Genomic DNA, 12,838 nt, shown 5'->3' with positions numbered 1-12,838 from the left:
TCCAAGAAAAAAAGAAGCCTACGGCACCTGGTATTCCCAGGCGGTCTCCCATCCAGGTACTAACCAGGCCCGACCCTGCTTAGCCTCCGAGATCAGACGAGATCGTGCGCTTTCAGGGTGATGTGGCCATAGGCGATCTCTAACGGCACGCTCAACCCTCTTGACCTTGGCGGCGCCAAGATGGGAAACGAGGAAAAAAAACAGGGCAAGTCCAGAACGCCCCCCAAAAAAAGAAGCCTACGGCACCTGGTATTCCCAGGCGGTCTCCCATCCAGGTACTAACCAGGCCCGACCCTGCTTAGCCTCCGAGATCAGACGAGATCGGGCGCTTTCAGGGTGATGTGGCCGTAGGCGATCTCGAACGGCACGCTCAACCCTCTTGACCTTGGCGGCGCCAAGATGGGAAACGAGGAAAAAAACAGGGCAAGTCCAGAACTCCCCCAAAAAAAAGAAGCCTACGGCACCTGGTATTCCCAGGCGGTCTCCCATCCAGGTACTAACCAGGCCCGACCCTGCTTAGCCTCCGAGATCAGACGAGATCGGACGCTTTCAGGGTGATGTGGCCGTAGGCGATCTCTAACGGCACGCTCAACCCTCTTGACCTTGGCGGCGCCAAGATGGGAAACGAGGAAAAAAAACAGGGCAAGTCCAGAACTCCAAGAAAAAAAGAAGCCTACGGCACCTGGTATTCCCAGGCGGTCTCCCATCCAGGTACTAACCAGGCCCGACCCTGCTTAGCCTCCGTGATCAGACGAGATCGGGCGCTTTCAGGGTGATGTGGCCGTAGGCGATCTCTTACGGCACGCTCAACCCTCTTGACTTTGGCGGCACCAAGATGGGAAACGAGGAAAAAAACAGGGCAAGTCCAGAACTCCAAGAAAAAAAGAAGCCTACGGCACCTGGTATTCCCAGGCGGTCTCCCATCCAGGTACTAACCAGGCCCGACCCTGCTTAGCCTCCGAGATCAGACGAGATCGGGCGCTTTCAGGGTGATGTGGCCGTAGGCGATCTCTAACGGCACGCTCAACCCTCTTGACCTTGGCGGCGCCAAGATGGGAAACGAGGAAAAAAAACAGGGCAAGTCCAGAACTCCAAGAAAAAAAGAAGCCTACGGCACCTGGTATTCCCAGGCGGTCTCCCATCCAGGTACTAACCAGGCCCGACCCTGCTTAGCCTCTGAGATCAGACGAGATAGGGCGCTTTCAGGGTGATGTGGCCGTAGGCAATCTCTAACGGCACGCTCAACCCTCTTGACCTTGGCGGCGCCAAGATGGGAAACGAGGAAAAAAAACAGGGCAAGTCCAGAACTCCAAGAAAAAAAGAAGCCTACGGCACCTGGTATTCCCAGGCGGTCTCCCATCCAGGTACTAACCAGGCCCGACCCTGCTTAGCCTCCGAGATCAGACGAGATCGGGCGCTTTCAGGGTGATGTGGCCGTAGGCGATCTCTTACGGCACGCTCAACCCTCTTGACTTTGGCAGCACCAAGATGGGAAACGAGGAAAAAAACAGGGCAAGTCCAGAACTCCAAGAAAAAAAGAAGCCTACGGCACCTGGTATTCCCAGGCGGTCTCCCATCCAGGTACTAACCAGGCCCGACCCTGCTTAGCCTCCGAGATCAGACGAGATCGGGCGCTTTCAGGGTGATGTGGCCGTAGGCGATCTCTAACGGCACGCTCAACCCTCTTGACCTTGGCGGCGCCAAGATGGGAAACGAGGAAAAAAAAACAGGGCAAGTCCAGAAATCCAAGAAAAAAAGAAGCCTACGGCACCTGGTATTCCCAGGCGGTCTCCCATCCAGGTACTAACCAGGCCCGACCCTGCTTAGCCTCCGAGATCAGACGAGATCGGGCGCTTTCAGGGTGATGTGGCCGTAGGTGATCTCTAACGGCACGCTCAACCCTCTTGACCTTGGCGGCGCCAAGATGGGAAACGAGGAAAAAAAACAGGGCAAGTCCAGAACTCCCCCAAAAAAAAGAAGCCTACGGCACCTGGTATTCCCAGGCGGTCTCCCATCCAGGTACTAACCAGGCCCGACCCTGCTTAGCCTCCGAGATCAGACGAGATCGGGCGCTTTCAGGGTGATGTGGCCGTAGGCGATCTCTAACGGCACGCTCAACCCTCTTGACCTTGGCGGCGCCAAGATGGGAAACGAGGAAAAAAAACAGGGCAAGTCCAGAACGCCCCCAAAAAAAAGAAGCCTACGGCACCTGGTATTCCCAGGCGGTCTCCCATCCAGGTACTAACCAGGCCCGACCCTGCTTAGCCTCCGAGATCAGACGAGATCGGGAGCTTTCAGGGTGATGTTGCCGTAGGCAATCTCTAACGGCACGCTCAACCCTCTTGACCTTGGCGGCGCCAAGATGGGAAACGAGGAAAAAAAACAGGGCAAGTCCAGAACTCCAAGAAAAAAAGAAGCCTACGGCACCTGGTATTCCCAGGCGGTCTCCCATCCAGGTACTAACCAGGCCCGACCCTGCTTAGCCTCCGAGATCAGACGAGATCGGGCGCTTTCAGGGTGATGTGGCCGTAGGCGATCTCTAACGGCACGCTCAACCCTCTTGACCTTGGCGGCGCCAAGATGGGAAACGAGGAAAAAAAACAGGGCAAGTCCAGAACTCCAAGAAAAAAAGAAGCCTACGGCATCTGGTATTCCCAGGCGGTCTCCCATCCAGGTACTAACCAGGCCCGACCCTGCTTAGCCTCCGAGATCAGACGAGATCGGGCGCTTTCAGGGTGATGTGGCCGTAGGCGATCTCTTACGGCACGCTCAACCCTCTTGACTTTGGCGGCACCAAGATGGGAAACGAGGAAAAAAACAGGGCAAGTCCAGAACTCCAAGAAAAAAAGAAGACTACGGCACCTGGTATTCCCAGGCGGTCTCCCATCCAGGTACTAACCAGGCACGACCCTGCTTAGCCTCCGAGATCAGACGAGATCGGGCGCTTTCAGGGTGATGTGGCCGTAGGCGATGTCTAACGGCATGCTCAACCCTCTTGACCTTGGCGGCGCCAAGATGGGAAACGAGGAAAAAAAACAGGGCAAGTCCAGAAATCCAAGAAAAAAAGAAGCCTACGGCACCTGGTATTCCCAGGCGGTCTCCCATCCAGGTACTAACCAGGCCCGACCCTGCTTAGCCTCCGAGATCAGACGAGATCAGGCGCTTTCAGGGTGATGTGGCCGTAGGCGATCTCTAACGGCACGCTCAACCCTCTTGACCTTGGCGGCGCCAAGATGGGAAACGAGGAAAAAAAACAGGGCAAGTCCAGAAATCAAGAAGCCTACGGCACCTGGTATTCCCAGGCGGTCTCCCATCCAGGTACTAACCAGGCCCGACCCTGCTTAGCCTCCGAGATCAGACGAGATCGGGAGCTTTCATGGTGATGTGGCCGTAGGCGATCTCTAACGGCACGCTCAACCCTCTTGACCTTGGCGGCGCCAAGATGGGAAACGAGGAAAAAAAACAGGGCAAGTCCAGAAATCCAAGAAAAAAAGAAGCCTACGGCACCTGGTATTCCCAGGCGGTCTCCCATCCAGGTACTAACCAGGCCCGACCCTGCTTAGCCTCCGAGATCAGACGAGATCAGGCGCTTTCAGGGTGATGTGGCCGTAGGCGATCTCTAACGGCACGCTCAACCCTCTTGACCTTGGCGGCGCCAAGATGGGAAACGAGGAAAAAAAACAGGGCAAGTCCAGAAATCAAGAAGCCTACGGCACCTGGTATTCCCAGGCGGTCTCCCATCCAGGTACTAACCAGGCCCGACCCTGCTTAGCCTCCGAGATCAGACGAGATCGGGCGCTTTCAGGGTGATGTGGCCGTAGGCGTTCTCTTACGGCACACTCAACCCTCTTGACTTTGGCGGCACCAAGATGGGAAACGAGGAAAAAAACAGGGCAAGTCCAGAACTCCAAGAAAAAAAGAAGCCTACGGCACCTGGTATTCCCAGGCGGTCTCCCATCCAGGTACTAACCAGGCCCGACCCTGCTTAGCCTCCGAGATCAGACGAGATCGGGCGCTTTCAGGGTGATGTGGCCGTAGGCGATCTCTAACGGCACGCTCAACCCTCTTGACCTTGGCGGCGCCAAGATGGGAAACGAGGAAAAAAAACAGGGCAAGTCCAGAACTCCCCCAAAAAAAAGAAGCCTACGGCACCTGGTATTCCCAGGCGGTCTCCCATCCAGGTACTAACCAGGCCCGACCCTGCTTAGCCTCCGAGATCAGACGAGATCGGGCGCTTTCAGGGTGATGTGGCCGTAGGCGATCTCTAACGGCACGCTCAACCCTCTTGACCTTGGCGGCGCCAAGATGGGAAACGAGGAAAAAAAACAGGGCAAGTCCAGAACTCCCCCAAAAAAAAGAAGCCTACGGCACCTGGTATTCCCAGGCGGTCTCCCATCCAGGTACTAACCAGGCCCGACCCTGCTTAGCCTCCGAGATCAGACGAGATCGGGCGCTTTCAGGGTGATGTGGCCGTAGGCGATCTCTAACGGCACGCTCAACCCTCTTGACCTTGGCGGCGCCAAGATGGGAAACGAGGAAAAAAAACAGGGCAAGTCCAGAAATCCAAGAAAAAAAGAAGCCTACGGCACCTGGTATTCCCAGGCGGTCTCCCATCCAGGTACTAACCAGGCCCGACCCTGCTTAGCCTCCGAGATCAGACGAGATCAGGCGCTTTCAGGGTGATGTGGCCGTAGGCGATCTCTAACGGCACGCTCAACCCTCTTGACCTTGGCGGCGCCAAGATGGGAAACGAGGAAAAAAAACAGGGCAAGTCCAGAAATCAAGAAGCCTACGGCACCTGGTATTCCCAGGCGGTCTCCCATCCAGGTACTAACCAGGCCCGACCCTGCTTAGCCTCCGAGATCAGACGAGATCGGGCGCTTTCAGGGTGATGTGGCCGTAGGCGATCTCTTACCGCACACTCAACCCTCTTGACTTTGGCGGCACCAAGATGGGAAACGAGGAAAAAAACAGGGCAAGTCCAGAACTCCAAGAAAAAAAGAAGCCTACGGCACCTGGTATTCCCAGGCGGTCTCCCATCCAGGTACTAACCAGGCCCGACCCTGCTTAGCCTCCGAGATCAGACGAGATCGGGCGCTTTCAGGGTGATGTGGCCGTAGGCGATCTCTAACGGCACGCTCAACCCTCTTGACCTTGGCGGCGCCAAGATGGGAAACGAGGAAAAAAAACAGGGCAAGTCCAGAACTCCCCCAAAAAAAAGAAGCCTACGGCACCTGGTATTCCCAGGTGGTCTCCCATCCAGGTACTAACCAGGCCCGACCCTGCTTAGCCTCCGAGATCAGACGAGATCGGGCACTTTCAGGGTGATGTGGCCGTAGGCGATCTCTAACGGCACGCTCAACCCTCTTGACCTTGGCGGCGCCAAGATGGGAAACGAGGAAAAAAAACAGGGCAAGTCCAGAACGCCCCCAAAAAAAAGAAGCCTACGGCACCTGGTATTCCCAGGCGGTCTCCCATCCAGGTACTAACCAGGCCCGACCCTGCTTAGCCTCCGAGATCAGACGAGATCAGGCGCTTTCAGGGTGATGTGGCCGTAGGCGATCTCTAACGGCACGCTCAACCCTCTTGACCTTGGCGGCGCCAAGATGGGAAAACGAGGAAAAAAAACAGGGCAAGTCCAGAACTCCAAGAAAAAAAGAAGCCTACGGCACCTGGTATTCCCAGGCGGTCTCCCATCCAGGTACTAACCAGGCCCGACCCTGCTTAGCCTCCGAGATCAGACGAGATCGGGCGCTTTCAGGGTGATGTGGCCGTAGGCGATCTCTAACGGCACGCTCAACCCTCTTGACCTTGGCGGCGCCAAGATGGGAAACGAGGAAAAAAAACAGGGCAAGTCCAGAACTCCAAGAAAAAAAGAAGCCTACGGCACCTGGTATTCCCAGGCGGTCTCCCATCCAGGTACTAACCAGGCCCGACCCTGCTTAGCCTCCGAGATCAGACGAGATCGGGCGCTTTCAGGGTGATGTGGCCGTAGGCGATCTCTTACAGCACGCTCAACCCTCTTGACTTTGGCAGCACCAAGATGGGAAACGAGGAAAAAAACAGGGCAAGTCCAGAACTCCAAGAAAAAAAGAAGCCTACGGCACCTGGTATTCCCAGGCGGTCTCCCATCCAGGTACTAACCAGGCCCGACCCTGCTTAGCCTCCGAGATCAGACGAGATCAGGCGCTTTCAGGGTGATGTGGCCGTAGGCGATCTCTAACGGCACGCTCAACCCTCTTGACCTTGGCGGCGCCAAGATGGGAAACGAGGAAAAAAAACAGGGCAAGTCCAGAAATCAAGAAGCCTACGGCACCTGGTATTCCCAGGCGGTCTCCCATCCAGGTACTAACCAGGCCCGACCCTGCTTAGCCTCCGAGATCAGACGAGATCGGGCGCTTTCAGGGTGATGTGGCCGTAGGCGATCTCTTACGGCACACTCAACCCTCTTGACTTTGGCGGCACCAAGATGGGAAACGAGGAAAAAAACAGGGCAAGTCCAGAACTCCAAGAAAAAAAGAAGCCTACGGCACCTGGTATTCCCAGGCGGTCTCCCATCCAGGTACTAACCAGGCCCGACCCTGCTTAGCCTCCGAGATCAGACGAGATCGGGCGCTTTCAGGGTGATGTGGCCGTAGGCGATCTCTAACGGCACGCTCAACCCTCTTGACCTTGGCGGCGCCAAGATGGGAAACGAGGAAAAAAAACAGGGCAAGTCCAGAACTCCCCCAAAAAAAAGAAGCCTACGGCACCTGGTATTCCCAGGCGGTCTCCCATCCAGGTACTAACCAGGCCCGACCCTGCTTAGCCTCCGAGATCAGACGAGATCGGGCGCTTTCAGGGTGATGTGGCCGTAGGCGATCTCTAACGGCACGCTCAACCCTCTTGACCTTGGCGGCGCCAAGATGGGAAACGAGGAAAAAAAACAGGGCAAGTCCAGAACTCCCCCAAAAAAAAGAAGCCTACGGCACCTGGTATTCCCAGGCGGTCTCCCATCCAGGTACTAACCAGGCCCGACCCTGCTTAGCCTCCGAGATCAGACGAGATCGGGCGCTTTCAGGGTGATGTGGCCGTAGGCGATCTCTAACGGCACGCTCAACCCTCTTGACCTTGGCGGCGCCAAGATGGGAAACGAGGAAAAAAAACAGGGCAAGTCCAGAAATCCAAGAAAAAAAGAAGCCTACGGCACCTGGTATTCCCAGGCGGTCTCCCATCCAGGTACTAACCAGGCCCGACCCTGCTTAGCCTCCGAGATCAGACGAGATCAGGCGCTTTCAGGGTGATGTGGCCGTAGGCGATCTCTAACGGCACGCTCAACCCTCTTGACCTTGGCGGCGCCAAGATGGGAAACGAGGAAAAAAAACAGGGCAAGTCCAGAAATCAAGAAGCCTACGGCACCTGGTATTCCCAGGCGGTCTCCCATCCAGGTACTAACCAGGCCCGACCCTGCTTAGCCTCCGAGATCAGACGAGATCGGGCGCTTTCAGGGTGATGTGGCCGTAGGCGATCTCTTACGGCACACTCAACCCTCTTGACTTTGGCGGCACCAAGATGGGAAACGAGGAAAAAAACAGGGCAAGTCCAGAACTCCAAGAAAAAAAGAAGCCTACGGCACCTGGTATTCCCAGGCGGTCTCCCATCCAGGTACTAACCAGGCCCGACCCTGCTTAGCCTCCGAGATCAGACGAGATCGGGCGCTTTCAGGGTGATGTGGCCGTAGGCGATCTCTAACGGCACGCTCAACCCTCTTGACCTTGGCGGCGCCAAGATGGGAAACGAGGAAAAAAAACAGGGCAAGTCCAGAACTCCCCCAAAAAAAAGAAGCCTACGGCACCTGGTATTCCCAGGCGGTCTCCCATCCAGGTACTAACCAGGCCCGACCCTGCTTAGCCTCCGAGATCAGACGAGATCGGGCACTTTCAGGGTGATGTGGCCGTAGGCGATCTCTAACGGCACGCTCAACCCTCTTGACCTTGGCGGCGCCAAGATGGGAAACGAGGAAAAAAAACAGGGCAAGTCCAGAACGCCCCCAAAAAAAAGAAGCCTACGGCACCTGGTATTCCCAGGCGGTCTCCCATCCAGGTACTAACCAGGCCCGACCCTGCTTAGCCTCCGAGATCAGACGAGATCAGGCGCTTTCAGGGTGATGTGGCCGTAGGCGATCTCTAACGGCACGCTCAACCCTCTTGACCTTGGCGGCGCCAAGATGGGAAAACGAGGAAAAAAAACAGGGCAAGTCCAGAACTCCAAGAAAAAAAGAAGCCTACGGCACCTGGTATTCCCAGGCGGTCTCCCATCCAGGTACTAACCAGGCCCGACCCTGCTTAGCCTCCGAGATCAGATGAGATCGGGCGCTTTCAGGGTGATGTGGCCGTAGGCGATCTCTAACGGCACGCTCAACCCTCTTGACCTTGGCGGCGCCAAGATGGGAAACGAGGAAAAAAAACAGGGCAAGTCCAGAACTCCAAGAAAAAAAGAAGCCTACGGCACCTGGTATTCCCAGGCGGTCTCCCATCCAGGTACTAACCAGGCCCGACCCTGCTTAGCCTCCGAGATCAGACGAGATCGGGCGCTTTCAGGGTGATGTGGCCGTAGGCGATCTCTTACAGCACGCTCAACCCTCTTGACTTTGGCAGCACCAAGATGGGAAACGAGGAAAAAAACAGGGCAAGTCCAGAACTCCAAGAAAAAAAGAAGCCTACGGCACCTGGTATTCCCAGGCGGTCTCCCATCCAGGTACTAACCAGGCCCGACCCTGCTTAGCCTCCGAGATCAGACGAGATCGGGCGCTTTCAGGGTGATGTGGCCGTAGGCGATCTCTAACTGCACGCTCAACCCTCTTGACCTTGGCGGCGCCAAGATGGGAAACGAGGAAAAAAAACAGGGCAAGTCCAGAACTCCCCCAAAAAAAGAAGCCTACGGCACCTGGTACTCCCAGGCGGTCTCCCATCCAGGTACTAACCAGGCCCGACCCTGCTTAGCCTCCGAGATCAGACGAGATCGGGCGCTTTCAGGGTGATGTGGCCGTAGGCGATCTCTAACGGCACGCTCAACCCTCTTGACCTTGGCGGCGCCAAGATGGGAAACGAGGAAAAAAACAGGGCAAGTCCAGAACTCCCCCAAAAAAAAGAAGCCTACGGCACCTGGTATTCCCAGTCGGTCTCCCATCCAGGTACTAACCAGGCCCGACCCTGCTTAGCCTCCGAGATCAGACGAGATTGGGCGCTTTCAGGGTGATGTGGCCGTAGGCGATCTCTTACGGCACGCTCAACCCTCTTGACTTTGGCGGCACCAAGATGGGAATCGAGGAAAAAAACAGGGCAAGTCCAGAACTCCAAGAAAAAAAGAAGCCTACGGCACCTGGTATTCCCAGGCGGTCTCCCATCCAGGTACTAACCAGGCCCGACCCTGCTTAGCCTCCGAGATCAGACGAGATCGGGCGCTTTCAGGGTGATGTGGCCGTAGGCGATCTCTAATGGCACGCTCAACCCTCTTGACCTTGGCGGCGCCAAGATGGGAAACGAGGAAAAAAAACAGGGCAAGTCCAGAAATCCAAGAAAAAAAGAAGCCTACGGCACCTGGTATTCCCAGGCGGTCTCCCATCCAGGTACTAACCAGGCCCGACCCTGCTTAGCCTCCGAGATCAGACGAGATCGGGCGCTTTCAGGGTGATGTGGCCATAGGCGATCTCTTACGGCATGCTCAACCCTCTTGACTTTGGCGGCACCAAGATGGGAAACGAGGAAAAAAACAGGGCAAGTCCAGAACTCCAAGAAAAAAAGAAGCCTACGGCACCTGGTATTCCCAGGCGGTCTCCCATCCAGGTACTAACCAGGCCCGACCCTGCTTAGCCTCCGAGATCAGACGAGATCGGGCGCTTTCAGGGTGATGAGGCCGTAGGCGATCTCTAACGGCACGCTCAACCCTCTTGACCTTGGCGGCGCCAAGATGGGAAACGAGGAAAAAAAACAGGGCAAGTCCAGAAATCCAAGAAAAAAAGAAGCCTACGGCACCTGGTATTCCCAGGCGGTCTCCCATCCAGGTACTAACCAGGCCCGACCCTGCTTAGCCTCCGAGATCAGACGAGATCGGGCGCTTTCAGGGTGATGTGGCCGTAGGCGATCTCTAACGGCACGCTCAACCCTCTTGACCTTGGCGGCGCCAAGATGGGAAACGAGGAAAAAAAACAGGGCAAGTCCAGAACGCCCCCCAAAAAAAGAAGCCTACGGCACCTGGTATTCCCAGGCGGTCTCCCATCCAGGTACTAACCAGGCCCGACCCTGCTTAGCCTCCGAGATCAGACGAGATCAGGCGCTTTCAGGGTGATGTGGCCGTAGGCGATCTCTAACGGCACGCTCAACCCTCTTGACCTTGGCGGCGCCAAGATGGGAAACGAGGAAAAAAAACAGGGCAAGTCCAGAACTCCCCCAAAAAAAAGAAGCCTACGGCACCTGGTATTCCCAGGCGGTCTCCCATCCAGGTACTAACCAGGCCCGACCCTGCTTAGCCTCCGAGATCAGACGAGATCGGGTGCTTTCAGGGTGATGTGGCCGTAGGCGATCTCTAACGGCACGCTCAACCCTCTTGACCTTGGCGGCGCCAAGATGGGAAACGAGGAAAAAAACAGGGCAAGTCCAGAACTCCCCCAAAAAAAAGAAGCCTACGGCACCTGGTATTCCCAGGCGGTCTCCCATCCAGGTACTAACCAGGCCCGACCCTGCTTAGCCTCCGAGATCAGACGAGATCGGGCGCTTTAAGGGTGATGTGGCCGTAGGCAATCTCTTACGGCACGCTCAACCCTCTTGACTTTGGCGGCACCAAGATGGGAAACGAGGAAAAAAACAGGGCAAGTCCAGAACTCCAAGAAAAAAAGAAGCCTACGGCACCTGGTATTCCCAGGCGGTCTCCCATCCAGGTACTAACCAGGCCCGACCCTGCTTAGCCTCTGAGATCAGACGAGATCGGGCGCTTTCAGGGTGATGTGGCCGTAGGCGATCTCTAACGGCACGCTCAACCCTCTTGACCTTGGCGGCGCCAAGATGGGAAACGAGGAAAAAAAACAGGGCAAGTCCAGAAATCCAAGAAAAAAAGAAGCCTACGGCACCTGGTATTCACAGGCGGTCTCCCATCCAGGTACTAACCAGGCCCGACCCTGCTTAGCCTCCGAGATCAGACGAGATCGGGCGCTTTCAGGGTGATGTGGCCGTAGGCGATCTCTTACGGCACGCTCAACCCTCTTGACTTTGGCGGCACCAAGATGGGAAACGAGGAAAAAAACAGGGCAAGTCCAGAACTCCAAGAAAAAAAGAAGCCTACGGCACCTGGTATTCCCAGGCGGTCTCCCATCCAGGTACTAACCAGGCCCGACCCTGCTTAGCCTCCGAGATCTGACGAGAACGGGCGCTTTCAGGGTGATGTGGCCGTAGGCGATCTCTAACGGCACGCTCAACCCTCTTGACCTTGGCGGCGCCAAGATGGGAAACGAGGAAAAAAAACAGGGCAAGTCCAGAAATCCAAGAAAAAAAGAAGCCTACGGCACCTGGTATTCCCAGGCGGTCTCCCATCCAGGTACTAACCAGGCCCGACCCTGCTTAGCCTCCGAGATCAGACGAGATCGGGCGCTTTCAGGGTGATGTGGCCGTAGGCGATCTCTAACGACACGCTCAACCCTCTTGACCTTGGCGGCGCCAAGATGGGAAACGAGGAAAAAAAACAGGGCAAGTCCAGAACGCCCCCCAAAAAAAGAAGCCTACGGCACCTGGTATTCCCAGGCGGTCTCCCATCCAGGTACTAACCAGGCCCGACCCTGCTTAGCCTCCGAGATCAGACGAGATCGGGCGCTTTCAGGGTGATGTGGCCGTAGGCGATCTCTAACGGCACGCTCAACCCTCTTGACCTTGGCGGCGCCAAGATGGGAAACGAGGAAAAAAAACAGGGCAAGTCCAGAACTCCCCCAAAAAAAAGAAGCCTACGGCACCTGGTATTCCCAGGCGGTCTCCCATCCAGGTACTAACCAGGCCCGACCCTGCTTAGCCTCCGAGATCAGACGAGATCGGGCGCTTTCAGGGTGATGTGGCCGTAGGCGATCTCTTACGGCACGCTCAACCCTCTTGACTTTGGCGGCACCAAGATGGGAAACGAGGAAAAAAACAGGGCAAGTCCAGAACTCCAAGAAAAAAAGAAGCCTACGGCACCTGGTATTCCCAGGCGGTCTCCCATCCAGGTACTAACCAGGCCCGACCCTGCTTAGCCTCCGAGATCAGACGAGATCGGGCGCTTTCAGGGTGATGTGGCCGTAGGCGATCTCTAACGGCACGCTCAACCCTCTTGACCTTGGAGGCGCCAAGATGGGAAACGAGGAAAAAAAACAGGGCAAGTCCAGAACTCCAAGAAAAAAAGAAGCCTACGGCACCTGGTATTCCCAGGCGGTCTCCCATCCAGGTACTAACCAGGCCCGACCCTGCTTAGCCTCCGAGATCAGACGAGATCGGGCGCTTTCAGGGTGATGTGGCCGTAGGCGATCTCTAAAGGCACGCTCAACCCTCTTGACCTTGGCGGCGCCAAGATGGGAAACGAGGAAAAAAACAGGGCAAGTCCAGAACTCCCCCAAAAAAAAGAAGCCTACGGCACCTGGTATTCCCAGGCGGTCTCCCATCCAGGTACTAACCAGGCCCGACCCTGCTTAGCCTCCGAGATCAGACGAGATCGGGCGCTTTCAGGGTGATGTGGCCGTAGGCGATCTCTAACGGCACGCTCAACCCTCTTGACCTTGGCGGCGCCAAGATGGGAAACGAGGAAAAAAAAACAGGGCAAGTCCAGAACTCCCCCAAAAAAAAGA

The 12,838-nt window shown here is 56.2% G+C and overlaps 59 non-coding genes across 59 annotated transcripts; all 59 read right to left on the bottom strand.

Moving 5' to 3' along the window:
* Positions 1-15: 15 nt before the first annotated feature.
* Positions 16-134, bottom strand: LOC141120482 (5S ribosomal RNA). Its single transcript, XR_012239801.1, has one exon. It is a non-coding gene; the product is annotated as a 5S ribosomal RNA (ribosomal RNA).
* Positions 135-234: 100 nt separating this feature from the next.
* LOC141119608 (5S ribosomal RNA) lies at positions 235-353 on the bottom strand. The gene has a single exon (XR_012238943.1). It is a non-coding gene; the product is annotated as a 5S ribosomal RNA (ribosomal RNA).
* Positions 354-452: 99 nt separating this feature from the next.
* LOC141120200 (5S ribosomal RNA) lies at positions 453-571 on the bottom strand. The gene has a single exon (XR_012239527.1). It is a non-coding gene; the product is annotated as a 5S ribosomal RNA (ribosomal RNA).
* Positions 572-670: 99 nt separating this feature from the next.
* LOC141120469 (5S ribosomal RNA) lies at positions 671-789 on the bottom strand. The gene has a single exon (XR_012239788.1). It is a non-coding gene; the product is annotated as a 5S ribosomal RNA (ribosomal RNA).
* A 98-nt stretch (positions 790-887) lies between these two features.
* LOC141119597 (5S ribosomal RNA) lies at positions 888-1,006 on the bottom strand. Its single transcript, XR_012238932.1, has one exon. It is a non-coding gene; the product is annotated as a 5S ribosomal RNA (ribosomal RNA).
* Positions 1,007-1,105: 99 nt separating this feature from the next.
* On the bottom strand, positions 1,106-1,224 carry LOC141120585 (5S ribosomal RNA). Its single transcript, XR_012239899.1, has one exon. It is a non-coding gene; the product is annotated as a 5S ribosomal RNA (ribosomal RNA).
* A 99-nt stretch (positions 1,225-1,323) lies between these two features.
* LOC141119586 (5S ribosomal RNA) lies at positions 1,324-1,442 on the bottom strand. The gene has a single exon (XR_012238921.1). It is a non-coding gene; the product is annotated as a 5S ribosomal RNA (ribosomal RNA).
* A 98-nt stretch (positions 1,443-1,540) lies between these two features.
* Positions 1,541-1,659, bottom strand: LOC141119575 (5S ribosomal RNA). Its single transcript, XR_012238909.1, has one exon. It is a non-coding gene; the product is annotated as a 5S ribosomal RNA (ribosomal RNA).
* Positions 1,660-1,759: 100 nt separating this feature from the next.
* On the bottom strand, positions 1,760-1,878 carry LOC141120131 (5S ribosomal RNA). The gene has a single exon (XR_012239459.1). It is a non-coding gene; the product is annotated as a 5S ribosomal RNA (ribosomal RNA).
* Positions 1,879-1,978: 100 nt separating this feature from the next.
* Positions 1,979-2,097, bottom strand: LOC141119563 (5S ribosomal RNA). The gene has a single exon (XR_012238898.1). It is a non-coding gene; the product is annotated as a 5S ribosomal RNA (ribosomal RNA).
* Positions 2,098-2,197: 100 nt separating this feature from the next.
* Positions 2,198-2,316, bottom strand: LOC141120064 (5S ribosomal RNA). The gene has a single exon (XR_012239397.1). It is a non-coding gene; the product is annotated as a 5S ribosomal RNA (ribosomal RNA).
* A 99-nt stretch (positions 2,317-2,415) lies between these two features.
* On the bottom strand, positions 2,416-2,534 carry LOC141119552 (5S ribosomal RNA). Its single transcript, XR_012238887.1, has one exon. It is a non-coding gene; the product is annotated as a 5S ribosomal RNA (ribosomal RNA).
* A 99-nt stretch (positions 2,535-2,633) lies between these two features.
* LOC141120424 (5S ribosomal RNA) lies at positions 2,634-2,752 on the bottom strand. The gene has a single exon (XR_012239745.1). It is a non-coding gene; the product is annotated as a 5S ribosomal RNA (ribosomal RNA).
* A 98-nt stretch (positions 2,753-2,850) lies between these two features.
* Positions 2,851-2,969, bottom strand: LOC141120332 (5S ribosomal RNA). Its single transcript, XR_012239656.1, has one exon. It is a non-coding gene; the product is annotated as a 5S ribosomal RNA (ribosomal RNA).
* Positions 2,970-3,068: 99 nt separating this feature from the next.
* Positions 3,069-3,187, bottom strand: LOC141120096 (5S ribosomal RNA). Its single transcript, XR_012239427.1, has one exon. It is a non-coding gene; the product is annotated as a 5S ribosomal RNA (ribosomal RNA).
* A 90-nt stretch (positions 3,188-3,277) lies between these two features.
* LOC141120282 (5S ribosomal RNA) lies at positions 3,278-3,396 on the bottom strand. The gene has a single exon (XR_012239607.1). It is a non-coding gene; the product is annotated as a 5S ribosomal RNA (ribosomal RNA).
* A 99-nt stretch (positions 3,397-3,495) lies between these two features.
* Positions 3,496-3,614, bottom strand: LOC141120095 (5S ribosomal RNA). Its single transcript, XR_012239426.1, has one exon. It is a non-coding gene; the product is annotated as a 5S ribosomal RNA (ribosomal RNA).
* A 90-nt stretch (positions 3,615-3,704) lies between these two features.
* Positions 3,705-3,823, bottom strand: LOC141119540 (5S ribosomal RNA). The gene has a single exon (XR_012238876.1). It is a non-coding gene; the product is annotated as a 5S ribosomal RNA (ribosomal RNA).
* A 98-nt stretch (positions 3,824-3,921) lies between these two features.
* Positions 3,922-4,040, bottom strand: LOC141119528 (5S ribosomal RNA). The gene has a single exon (XR_012238865.1). It is a non-coding gene; the product is annotated as a 5S ribosomal RNA (ribosomal RNA).
* A 100-nt stretch (positions 4,041-4,140) lies between these two features.
* Positions 4,141-4,259, bottom strand: LOC141119517 (5S ribosomal RNA). The gene has a single exon (XR_012238853.1). It is a non-coding gene; the product is annotated as a 5S ribosomal RNA (ribosomal RNA).
* Positions 4,260-4,359: 100 nt separating this feature from the next.
* LOC141119504 (5S ribosomal RNA) lies at positions 4,360-4,478 on the bottom strand. The gene has a single exon (XR_012238841.1). It is a non-coding gene; the product is annotated as a 5S ribosomal RNA (ribosomal RNA).
* Positions 4,479-4,577: 99 nt separating this feature from the next.
* On the bottom strand, positions 4,578-4,696 carry LOC141120094 (5S ribosomal RNA). The gene has a single exon (XR_012239425.1). It is a non-coding gene; the product is annotated as a 5S ribosomal RNA (ribosomal RNA).
* A 90-nt stretch (positions 4,697-4,786) lies between these two features.
* Positions 4,787-4,905, bottom strand: LOC141119492 (5S ribosomal RNA). The gene has a single exon (XR_012238830.1). It is a non-coding gene; the product is annotated as a 5S ribosomal RNA (ribosomal RNA).
* A 98-nt stretch (positions 4,906-5,003) lies between these two features.
* Positions 5,004-5,122, bottom strand: LOC141119480 (5S ribosomal RNA). Its single transcript, XR_012238819.1, has one exon. It is a non-coding gene; the product is annotated as a 5S ribosomal RNA (ribosomal RNA).
* Positions 5,123-5,222: 100 nt separating this feature from the next.
* Positions 5,223-5,341, bottom strand: LOC141120008 (5S ribosomal RNA). Its single transcript, XR_012239341.1, has one exon. It is a non-coding gene; the product is annotated as a 5S ribosomal RNA (ribosomal RNA).
* Positions 5,342-5,441: 100 nt separating this feature from the next.
* On the bottom strand, positions 5,442-5,560 carry LOC141120093 (5S ribosomal RNA). Its single transcript, XR_012239424.1, has one exon. It is a non-coding gene; the product is annotated as a 5S ribosomal RNA (ribosomal RNA).
* A 100-nt stretch (positions 5,561-5,660) lies between these two features.
* On the bottom strand, positions 5,661-5,779 carry LOC141119469 (5S ribosomal RNA). Its single transcript, XR_012238807.1, has one exon. It is a non-coding gene; the product is annotated as a 5S ribosomal RNA (ribosomal RNA).
* A 99-nt stretch (positions 5,780-5,878) lies between these two features.
* Positions 5,879-5,997, bottom strand: LOC141119457 (5S ribosomal RNA). Its single transcript, XR_012238796.1, has one exon. It is a non-coding gene; the product is annotated as a 5S ribosomal RNA (ribosomal RNA).
* Positions 5,998-6,095: 98 nt separating this feature from the next.
* On the bottom strand, positions 6,096-6,214 carry LOC141120092 (5S ribosomal RNA). Its single transcript, XR_012239423.1, has one exon. It is a non-coding gene; the product is annotated as a 5S ribosomal RNA (ribosomal RNA).
* Positions 6,215-6,304: 90 nt separating this feature from the next.
* LOC141119445 (5S ribosomal RNA) lies at positions 6,305-6,423 on the bottom strand. Its single transcript, XR_012238785.1, has one exon. It is a non-coding gene; the product is annotated as a 5S ribosomal RNA (ribosomal RNA).
* Positions 6,424-6,521: 98 nt separating this feature from the next.
* Positions 6,522-6,640, bottom strand: LOC141119434 (5S ribosomal RNA). The gene has a single exon (XR_012238774.1). It is a non-coding gene; the product is annotated as a 5S ribosomal RNA (ribosomal RNA).
* A 100-nt stretch (positions 6,641-6,740) lies between these two features.
* LOC141119422 (5S ribosomal RNA) lies at positions 6,741-6,859 on the bottom strand. The gene has a single exon (XR_012238763.1). It is a non-coding gene; the product is annotated as a 5S ribosomal RNA (ribosomal RNA).
* Positions 6,860-6,959: 100 nt separating this feature from the next.
* LOC141119410 (5S ribosomal RNA) lies at positions 6,960-7,078 on the bottom strand. The gene has a single exon (XR_012238752.1). It is a non-coding gene; the product is annotated as a 5S ribosomal RNA (ribosomal RNA).
* Positions 7,079-7,177: 99 nt separating this feature from the next.
* On the bottom strand, positions 7,178-7,296 carry LOC141120091 (5S ribosomal RNA). Its single transcript, XR_012239422.1, has one exon. It is a non-coding gene; the product is annotated as a 5S ribosomal RNA (ribosomal RNA).
* Positions 7,297-7,386: 90 nt separating this feature from the next.
* On the bottom strand, positions 7,387-7,505 carry LOC141119399 (5S ribosomal RNA). The gene has a single exon (XR_012238741.1). It is a non-coding gene; the product is annotated as a 5S ribosomal RNA (ribosomal RNA).
* Positions 7,506-7,603: 98 nt separating this feature from the next.
* Positions 7,604-7,722, bottom strand: LOC141119387 (5S ribosomal RNA). Its single transcript, XR_012238729.1, has one exon. It is a non-coding gene; the product is annotated as a 5S ribosomal RNA (ribosomal RNA).
* Positions 7,723-7,822: 100 nt separating this feature from the next.
* LOC141120031 (5S ribosomal RNA) lies at positions 7,823-7,941 on the bottom strand. Its single transcript, XR_012239364.1, has one exon. It is a non-coding gene; the product is annotated as a 5S ribosomal RNA (ribosomal RNA).
* Positions 7,942-8,041: 100 nt separating this feature from the next.
* LOC141120089 (5S ribosomal RNA) lies at positions 8,042-8,160 on the bottom strand. Its single transcript, XR_012239420.1, has one exon. It is a non-coding gene; the product is annotated as a 5S ribosomal RNA (ribosomal RNA).
* Positions 8,161-8,260: 100 nt separating this feature from the next.
* LOC141120542 (5S ribosomal RNA) lies at positions 8,261-8,379 on the bottom strand. The gene has a single exon (XR_012239858.1). It is a non-coding gene; the product is annotated as a 5S ribosomal RNA (ribosomal RNA).
* Positions 8,380-8,478: 99 nt separating this feature from the next.
* On the bottom strand, positions 8,479-8,597 carry LOC141119375 (5S ribosomal RNA). Its single transcript, XR_012238718.1, has one exon. It is a non-coding gene; the product is annotated as a 5S ribosomal RNA (ribosomal RNA).
* A 98-nt stretch (positions 8,598-8,695) lies between these two features.
* On the bottom strand, positions 8,696-8,814 carry LOC141119364 (5S ribosomal RNA). Its single transcript, XR_012238705.1, has one exon. It is a non-coding gene; the product is annotated as a 5S ribosomal RNA (ribosomal RNA).
* A 99-nt stretch (positions 8,815-8,913) lies between these two features.
* Positions 8,914-9,032, bottom strand: LOC141119937 (5S ribosomal RNA). The gene has a single exon (XR_012239270.1). It is a non-coding gene; the product is annotated as a 5S ribosomal RNA (ribosomal RNA).
* Positions 9,033-9,131: 99 nt separating this feature from the next.
* On the bottom strand, positions 9,132-9,250 carry LOC141120530 (5S ribosomal RNA). The gene has a single exon (XR_012239846.1). It is a non-coding gene; the product is annotated as a 5S ribosomal RNA (ribosomal RNA).
* A 98-nt stretch (positions 9,251-9,348) lies between these two features.
* On the bottom strand, positions 9,349-9,467 carry LOC141119353 (5S ribosomal RNA). Its single transcript, XR_012238694.1, has one exon. It is a non-coding gene; the product is annotated as a 5S ribosomal RNA (ribosomal RNA).
* Positions 9,468-9,566: 99 nt separating this feature from the next.
* LOC141119949 (5S ribosomal RNA) lies at positions 9,567-9,685 on the bottom strand. The gene has a single exon (XR_012239282.1). It is a non-coding gene; the product is annotated as a 5S ribosomal RNA (ribosomal RNA).
* Positions 9,686-9,783: 98 nt separating this feature from the next.
* LOC141120154 (5S ribosomal RNA) lies at positions 9,784-9,902 on the bottom strand. The gene has a single exon (XR_012239482.1). It is a non-coding gene; the product is annotated as a 5S ribosomal RNA (ribosomal RNA).
* Positions 9,903-10,001: 99 nt separating this feature from the next.
* LOC141119341 (5S ribosomal RNA) lies at positions 10,002-10,120 on the bottom strand. Its single transcript, XR_012238683.1, has one exon. It is a non-coding gene; the product is annotated as a 5S ribosomal RNA (ribosomal RNA).
* A 100-nt stretch (positions 10,121-10,220) lies between these two features.
* LOC141120088 (5S ribosomal RNA) lies at positions 10,221-10,339 on the bottom strand. Its single transcript, XR_012239419.1, has one exon. It is a non-coding gene; the product is annotated as a 5S ribosomal RNA (ribosomal RNA).
* Positions 10,340-10,439: 100 nt separating this feature from the next.
* LOC141118580 (5S ribosomal RNA) lies at positions 10,440-10,558 on the bottom strand. Its single transcript, XR_012237948.1, has one exon. It is a non-coding gene; the product is annotated as a 5S ribosomal RNA (ribosomal RNA).
* A 99-nt stretch (positions 10,559-10,657) lies between these two features.
* On the bottom strand, positions 10,658-10,776 carry LOC141120025 (5S ribosomal RNA). Its single transcript, XR_012239358.1, has one exon. It is a non-coding gene; the product is annotated as a 5S ribosomal RNA (ribosomal RNA).
* Positions 10,777-10,874: 98 nt separating this feature from the next.
* On the bottom strand, positions 10,875-10,993 carry LOC141120371 (5S ribosomal RNA). Its single transcript, XR_012239694.1, has one exon. It is a non-coding gene; the product is annotated as a 5S ribosomal RNA (ribosomal RNA).
* Positions 10,994-11,092: 99 nt separating this feature from the next.
* LOC141120207 (5S ribosomal RNA) lies at positions 11,093-11,211 on the bottom strand. The gene has a single exon (XR_012239533.1). It is a non-coding gene; the product is annotated as a 5S ribosomal RNA (ribosomal RNA).
* A 98-nt stretch (positions 11,212-11,309) lies between these two features.
* On the bottom strand, positions 11,310-11,428 carry LOC141120404 (5S ribosomal RNA). Its single transcript, XR_012239726.1, has one exon. It is a non-coding gene; the product is annotated as a 5S ribosomal RNA (ribosomal RNA).
* A 99-nt stretch (positions 11,429-11,527) lies between these two features.
* On the bottom strand, positions 11,528-11,646 carry LOC141119329 (5S ribosomal RNA). Its single transcript, XR_012238672.1, has one exon. It is a non-coding gene; the product is annotated as a 5S ribosomal RNA (ribosomal RNA).
* Positions 11,647-11,746: 100 nt separating this feature from the next.
* LOC141119317 (5S ribosomal RNA) lies at positions 11,747-11,865 on the bottom strand. The gene has a single exon (XR_012238661.1). It is a non-coding gene; the product is annotated as a 5S ribosomal RNA (ribosomal RNA).
* Positions 11,866-11,965: 100 nt separating this feature from the next.
* Positions 11,966-12,084, bottom strand: LOC141119305 (5S ribosomal RNA). The gene has a single exon (XR_012238650.1). It is a non-coding gene; the product is annotated as a 5S ribosomal RNA (ribosomal RNA).
* A 98-nt stretch (positions 12,085-12,182) lies between these two features.
* Positions 12,183-12,301, bottom strand: LOC141119294 (5S ribosomal RNA). The gene has a single exon (XR_012238639.1). It is a non-coding gene; the product is annotated as a 5S ribosomal RNA (ribosomal RNA).
* A 99-nt stretch (positions 12,302-12,400) lies between these two features.
* LOC141119283 (5S ribosomal RNA) lies at positions 12,401-12,519 on the bottom strand. Its single transcript, XR_012238628.1, has one exon. It is a non-coding gene; the product is annotated as a 5S ribosomal RNA (ribosomal RNA).
* A 99-nt stretch (positions 12,520-12,618) lies between these two features.
* LOC141119270 (5S ribosomal RNA) lies at positions 12,619-12,737 on the bottom strand. The gene has a single exon (XR_012238616.1). It is a non-coding gene; the product is annotated as a 5S ribosomal RNA (ribosomal RNA).
* Between the last annotated feature and the right edge of the window lie 101 nt (positions 12,738-12,838).

Source organism: Aquarana catesbeiana, linkage group LG13 (genome assembly GCF_042186555.1).
Source record: "Aquarana catesbeiana isolate 2022-GZ linkage group LG13, ASM4218655v1, whole genome shotgun sequence".
In the NCBI taxonomy this organism is placed as follows: domain Eukaryota; kingdom Metazoa; phylum Chordata; class Amphibia; order Anura; family Ranidae; genus Aquarana; species Aquarana catesbeiana.
This window is presented reverse-complemented; position numbering and strand designations above follow the sequence as displayed.